Genomic DNA, 7,693 nt, shown 5'->3' on the forward strand with positions numbered 1-7,693 from the left:
ATGGCGAAAAAGTACCATCAGACCAATTTGGGTTTCTCGGCAACGACGCTGGATTTTTGTGAGTTGTTGTTCCACCAATTTTCCCAGTCACGCTCCATATTTTTTTAAATGAAAAAAATAAGAAGAAAGTGAAGAAGAAGAGAATGGTGTAAATTGAATGAGGGAGAATGAAGTATTTATAGAAGAAAATAAAAAATAAAGGAAAAGAAAATAAGAAAAAAGGAGAAGACTATTACCAAACAACTCTTTAATAATAATAATAATAATAATAATAATAAATTGGCATTCTGTCCTTGCAAATCATATTTTCATTTTTTTTTTCTTTTTTGTCATTGTTTGTGCCACCCAGGCGTTTTCTCTCTTCTCTTTCACACGCGGTGCATAGCTTCGCCACCCCCTCCCTCCCCCGGCATCGGTACGTGCGCACGTTCACTTTACGATCCTTGTTGTAAATGCTCTTAGTAATTTCTCCAAATAGAATTGACGTATATCTTCCAAATTTTATTGACTACAATCGTAGTCTCTAAATAAAAGGCTTTTGTTTAACAAAATTTTAGAAATAATAGTCTCTTCATTTTATTAATAATGTTTCAAAAAATTTAAAGCAATCAAATTAAGAAAGGGTTATTTAAGGCATAAAATGTACCCACTTGTTTAATGACTAGAAAGAAAATTAAAAATGTTTTAATCAAAAAGTAGGAAGGACCCTTATGTTTTCCTTAGTACAATTAGGACCATAATTTTTTTTATGAATCAAAATATTATAAAGAGTGAATTTTTAAAATGGCCACTTTCATATTGTAAAAATAAAAAATGTTCACTAAAATAAAAAACTTAAAAAATTTCCACTGTTACCAAAATGCCCTTCACATTAAAAATTAAAAAAATGTCCACTTTACATCACCCCTTTAAAAAATCCCGCAATTCACAACCAGTGTGAATTCACAACCAATTTGGTTGTGAATTCACACTGGTTGTGAATTGTGAATTCACAACCAATCGAATTCACAACCAGAATTTTTTGTTTATGAATTCACAACCAGTCGAATTCACAATCAAAATTTAATTCACAACCAAACGAATTCATAATCAAAATTTAATTCACAACCAGAATTTTTTGGTTGTGAATTCACAACCTAAATTTAATTCACAATAAGAATTATTTGGTTGTGAATTCAAAACCAGTCGAATTCACAACGAAAATTTAATTCACAACCGTAAACCCTATCTAAACTCTAAACCCTAAACCCTAAACCTAAACCCTAGTTGTGAATTATTACGATTGTGAATTCACAATTGAACTGAACTGAAACACTAAACCCTAAACCTAAACCTAAACCTAAACCCTAGTAGTGAATTATTACAATTGTGAATTCACAACTGAACTGAAACAGTAAATTCACAACTGAACTGAACTGAACTGAAACCCTAAACCGTAAACCCTAGTTGTGAATTATTACGATTGTGAATTCACAACTGAACCGAAACAGTAAATTCACAAATGAACTTAATAAGTAAATTCACAATTGAAATGAACTGAAACCCTAAACCCTAAATCATAAACCTAAACCCTAGTTGTGAATTATTATGATTGTGAATTCACAACTGAACTGAAACAGTAAATTCACAACTGAACTGAACTGAAACCGTAAACCCTAGTTGTGAATTATTACGATTGTGAATTCACAACTGAACTGAAACAGTAAATTCACAACTGAACTGAACTGAAACCGTAAACCTTAGTTGTGAACCGTAAACCCTAAACCCTAAACCCTAAAATTTAATTCACAATCAGAATTTTTTTGTTGCGAATTAACAACCAGTCGAATTCACAATTAAAATTTAATTCACAACCAGAATTTATTTTGGTTGTGAATTCAAGTAGTTGTGAATTTGGGGTTTTTAAAGTTTGAATTCACAATTAAAACTAGAATTTATTTTGGTTGTGAATTCAAGTTTTAGTTGTAAATTCATAGATCTCGTTGTGAATTCAAGAATATTAAGTTGTGAATTCAAGAACATTTAAGTTGTGAATTCATAGATCTAGTTGTGAATTCAAGAACTTTAATCAATTGTCCAAAATCTCTTTATCTTTCAATCGATCTATACACTCTCAAAATACCAGTTAAATATATTAATTAATTATCATTACAATACAATCAAAATCATGGACTCCTAAATTTTGCCAACAACCAAAACAAACGAACATTGTTGGGCAATAATTTCAAAGTTGGTATTTTGAAGTTGGTATCTTAAAAATTCACTAAATCCGATAAAAAAAAAAACTCACCAAATCAATTTAGATGCTCTCACAATCAAATCTCAAATTCAATGAACATCTGAATTTAGAAACAATATTTTATTAAACAATACCAATCCATCAATTCAATGCAGAGGCTTAGAATCTGCATTGGTGCGGCGAGGGGTCTGGACTATCTTCACACTGGCTGCACCGAGACAGTCGTTCATAGAGACATCAAGTCCACAAACATCTTGTTGGACGAGAACAACGTGGCGAAAGTTGCTGATTTCGGGCTCTCTGTGACGGGCTCTGTTGATGAGACTCGTTTCACCACTCAAGTGAAGGGAAGCTTTGGGTATTTGAATACTGAGTATTACACATGTTTGCAGCTAACTCCGAAATCCGACGTCTACTCGTTTGGAGTGGTGCTTCTTGAAGTGTTGTGTGCAAGGCACGTAGTGGACCGTTGCCTTCCTAAAGAGCAAGTGAACTTGGCTTATTGGGGAATGTCATTGCAGAAAAATGGGCAGCTAGATAGCATTGTTGATCCTTTTCTTGTGGGCAAGATCAATCCCGACTCTTTGAGGATATTTGGTTAGACAATGGAGAAATGCTTGCAGGACTCGAGGGATGATCGCCCCTTCATGTCCGAGGTCTTGTGCCGTTTGGAGCATTGCTTGCAGTTTCAAGTATCGGGGGGTGGTGGTCGCCTCGGGCAGCCACACCAATGCAGATCCTAAGCAAAAGCACGAATTCCCAGCGGCGGTTGTGTATCACCGCGAATTCCTACTCTTCCTTATATCTAATAAATCAGATCGGGAAATTGGATTCGAAGTAGAGCAATTGACGGAGGCAGCGCGAGGCAGAGGTGACAGCACATAACCCCTCTAGATTAGGCGGAGGAGAGGTTGGCGCGGATGAAGATCTCGTAGGCGGAGATCGACCATGAGAAAGAGAGAGAGCCAGATCTGCGGCGTCTTCTCCTCAGAAATTAGGGTTGCAGGCGGCGGCGATAGGGTTTCAGGCGGTCGATCGACGGCGCGGCAGCTACTGATTCGGAATTAATTTAGCAGTCTGGCAATCGATGTGGAAGATGTGGCTGCAATTCGGAATCGTGCGCAGCTTCTCTCCCCGCTGGAATTCGTTCAAGCAAACCGCGCAATCGCGGGATTGAGATTGAGATTTCGCGGCGTCGTTGTCGTCGGAGAAGGCTTCGCTCCCGAACTTGAAGATCGGGATGGATCTGATGGCGGCCTCGTTGAGGCAGCGGTTCTCGAGCGGCGGGAAATAGGCAGTAGCAGGAGAAACATGTGTTCCTCCGCCGCGCGCCGCCGCGAGAAGGAGAAGCGGCGCAGCAGGTCGATGCGGTGCCAGTTGAGGCAGCATTTGATGTCCACCTCTCCCGGCTCTACCGACGGTGGCTTCCTCCACCGTATCTGCCCGCGCCTCGCCACCTTGTTTGACCTGGTCCGCCGTAGCGTCGCTCGAGAAAGAGAGATGAGAGAGAGAAGAGAATGGGGGAGAGAATGCGTATAGAGAGAAAGAGGAGAGAGAGAATGAGAGAAAAATAGTTAATTTTTATGTTTTTAATGTTAAGGGTATTTCCGTCTTTTCAATAAAAAAGTGGACAGTTTTTATTATTTTTATCTTAGTGGACAATTTTTATCTTTACAATATGAAAGTGGATAGTTTTATATATTTACTCTATTATAAATAGGACAGTTCAAAAAAAATTGACATTATTAATGGAAAAGGAAACTTTGATGCTTTACTGAGTTATTCCAACTTGTAAGCACTATATAAATCAAACATGTAACCACTGTATAAACCAATCAAAGTATCATATAATCTTGCTCATCGTAGTTTTAACTAAGTAGTACATTTTTTATAATTTATTAAAATTCGATAAATTCCTATTTCCTATCCACGACTTTAAAGCATCCGCAATGCATCTAGTTGGATTGACTCGAACTATGCTCCAACGAGCTCGTTGTCGCTACCGCGCCGCGGATTCGATTGCCTCCTTGAGGGATTAGACATTTTATGTCTCCTTTTCCGCTAGTGTTCAATTTGGATGCACTCGTCCCTTTGATTTTTTATTTATTTATTTTTTACTTGAATTGTATAATTTTAATTTTAATTTAATTGAATATAGCTTCATTTTTTATAGTGTATTATATATTGTAGAGAAACATACATTCTTCAATGTTAGATGCAATACAAAATTAACTTAATATAGTTTTTTTTTTTTTTTTTTTACAGTGCACTATTTATCACTAATTTTATAGCAACAAAAATACCACAACTAACAAGATGTAATCGTAGTATAAATAGCAAGCATAGTATCGTATCCTCAGGGACTGCTCTAAGTAATCCTAATAAATTGTCAAGCAATATCCATGCAACAACAAAATATGATGGAGAATAAAAATACTAGACTGAAAACATAACAAATAAAACCAGAAGAATAACTCAAATAATAATGATATTGGCCCTAGGGAATGTACTATCATTAATTAAACACATGCATTCAACCTATTGTTTCAATTACCAATTTTAATCCAGCCTTGATGAAACATCACAGTCATGTTCATAATATTCTCTAGCGAATAACTATGAAAGTAAATTAATAAATTCCCTATTACATTCAAGTCTAAAGAGAAATAAATTAACTCTCAATAGCATACAAAGAATAGCTTCCTATAGCCAATCTATCACATTCAAGTCTCAAGGTAAAACTAAATCATGCATTTGAACAATTATCACATTCAAGTCTCAAGAGAATTAAATTAACTCTCAATAGCACACAAAGAATAGCTTTCTATAGCCAATCTATCACATTCAAGTCTCAATGTGCATTCTTGAATCAGCTGAACAATTATGACATTCAAGTCTCAAATTGAATAGCCAGACATGTAAATTATTGATAAGATAATTCACAAGAAATCAAGCACCATGAATCATAAGTCACAACATTAATATCAATAAATCAAAAATACATATTCAATTATCTATGTATAGACCCTGTAATTAGAAAAGAAACTAGCCAAACATAAATGAAAGATATAATTAAAAAGAAAATAATTGAAATAAATAAAAATAGATAAAACCCGAAAAGAATTCTGAATGAACAATTGGAATATTGAATATTGCAGAAAATAAATCTAATCTATGAAAGCTATAAAGTTCTAAGTGTAAAACTGCAAAATATGAAAAGAGGAAGAAGAAAGGTGTAAAGAGGTGTCTAATAGGTTAACAAAAGGACATGTATATAGAAACGTGAGAAAAATACAGTACGTAACTTGAAAATACTGATAAAATCGCGACTGAGACAACATTTGGGAGGATTTTTGCCTTTCACCTGCAGTCAAGGGATGCGACTGCGGTTATGACCGAGTGGCCTGTCTATCCCAGCGCGCAACGTTTTTGTTTTGGCCATATCTTTTTCGTCCAAATTTTGATTCACGATTCGTTTGCGCTTACGAACTCGTATCAGGAGGATCTAAGCTTCTCTATTTATAATGCACTACAGATTGTAGAGAAGCATACACTTTTTGATGCGAGATTCAATATAAAATCAACTTAATATAGCTTTCAAAATTTTTATTGTATTTTTTAATTTCTAATATTTTTTAATTATTGTTCTATTCAAAAATAATTTTAATGAAATTTTTTATTTTAATCTTAAAATATACTCCATTTATTTTAAAGAAAATAACAATAAATTTTATAGAACTCAATTACGAAGAAGAGACTCTTAAACGAGGATTACATCAATAAAACTGAAGAAGGCTCCTGCGCTGGAAATGCTCTTGGTTCCCATTTAAGTGGTGGATATTTGTAGGCCTCTGGTGCTCACTCACTCTGTGTTGTCTCATTAAGGCCCACATTCCAATTATCACCCTTGTACCCGGCGGTTTGCGCGCAAGTATGTTTGGCCACACAAAATTTCAAATACTCTGTTTAGTTTAGTGAACAAAAATTGATTGATTTGAATGATATACAAATTAGGGATTATAATTTTTTAGTCTCAATTTTTGGTTAATAAATTAAAAAAAGATTATTAGTTTACATATATTTTTTTTATGTTCATAATTACTATTAAGAAAATGTATGCCACGATGGTACTCAAGTGATATACAATTTGTGAAACAAGTCATCTGATCTTGGATCAAACTTCAGAATTACCGAACCGAATTAATAAAAATAAAACACACACCCAGACTCACAATCATATATATATGCTCTGGGCCTAACAATCTAAAACGAAAACTTTACAGCTGTTTGAAGCCTGCCATTATTGGGCCTGCCTTTATCCAAGCCCTCCAAAATTAGGCCTAATTAGAATCATTTAGCTAATTTAAACCAATTGCTAGACTCAAATTTTATACCGAAACAAACTGATTTTATTTGTGAAAACGGTTATTTTCTTCACAATTCAAATATTATGACAGGAGAATAACGTCTATTTCCAGTTAATCAGCTGTTTGGAAAATATATAAAAAGATCTATTCTATGCAGCTACTAAATTCAACTAAAAAAAGAGTGATAATTCCTAATAAATAGGATCGCGATGGGCACATGGACATCATTGCCAAAATAATTGGTTCTAAATAAATAAGATAACATGATTTTGATGAAAAGAAAATTACAATAACATGATTCAAATGTAACAGTTAATTGAAGAACCAAACTTCCATCATGCATCACCAACCTTAATTATTCACCTAATCCAACCGAATTTGACACAGATATAGTTTCTAGATCAATATAAGTGATTCAATAAATGGATTAGTCGATGTACATGTTCAGGTATTGCAAGCAAATGCACCAGAAGTAGACTCTCTTCCAAAAATAGTCAATTTGATTTCAGCACACTTGAGTTGTATAATCAAAACTTATAAATGATATTAATTAAGTGATTAATAGAGACACCAATTTGTGGACAAGTAAAGCCAATATATAGTAAGTACATTTGGTCCATTAAATACTAGTCTACGCATGCATGTCTAATAAATGAACCATTTACTACCTATTTAGCACAAACTCATTATCAAATTAACCGTAAAAATTCAACCACCTAAGCCAATCCAAATTTTACTTAGGACAAAACATGTTGCTGGATATTTATATTCATAGAGTGGACCCTGTGACCCTAGTGATATTAATACGTTTGAAATTTTCAATGCTACTTAAAGGATTAGTTACCTAATCATAATTGCTCATATATAGTTAATTGGTTGACGAGAATATCCACTGCTTCAAACCACGAGAAAACGAACCTTCTCCCTACTTGTTGAATTAATAATTTAATCCTCAAAAGTCTTTTTATATTAATAATAGTCTGTCGGATGAATTAAAAAATGCACTCTTCATCTAAAAAGACTAAAAATCAAGCTTTGATTGCTTCCAATAGGACTTTCCTTATTCCGATTAATTCTTGAAATATAA

At 34.2% G+C, this 7,693-nt stretch overlaps 1 pseudogene; it reads left to right on the plus strand.

The window, feature by feature from the left end:
* LOC130998379 (probable receptor-like protein kinase At5g59700) lies at positions 1 to 2,982 on the plus strand (annotated as a pseudogene).
* The last annotated feature ends 4,711 nt before the right edge of the window (positions 2,983 to 7,693 follow it).

This window comes from Salvia miltiorrhiza, chromosome 8 (assembly GCF_028751815.1).
Source record: "Salvia miltiorrhiza cultivar Shanhuang (shh) chromosome 8, IMPLAD_Smil_shh, whole genome shotgun sequence".
Lineage (NCBI taxonomy): Eukaryota > Viridiplantae > Streptophyta > Magnoliopsida > Lamiales > Lamiaceae > Salvia > Salvia miltiorrhiza.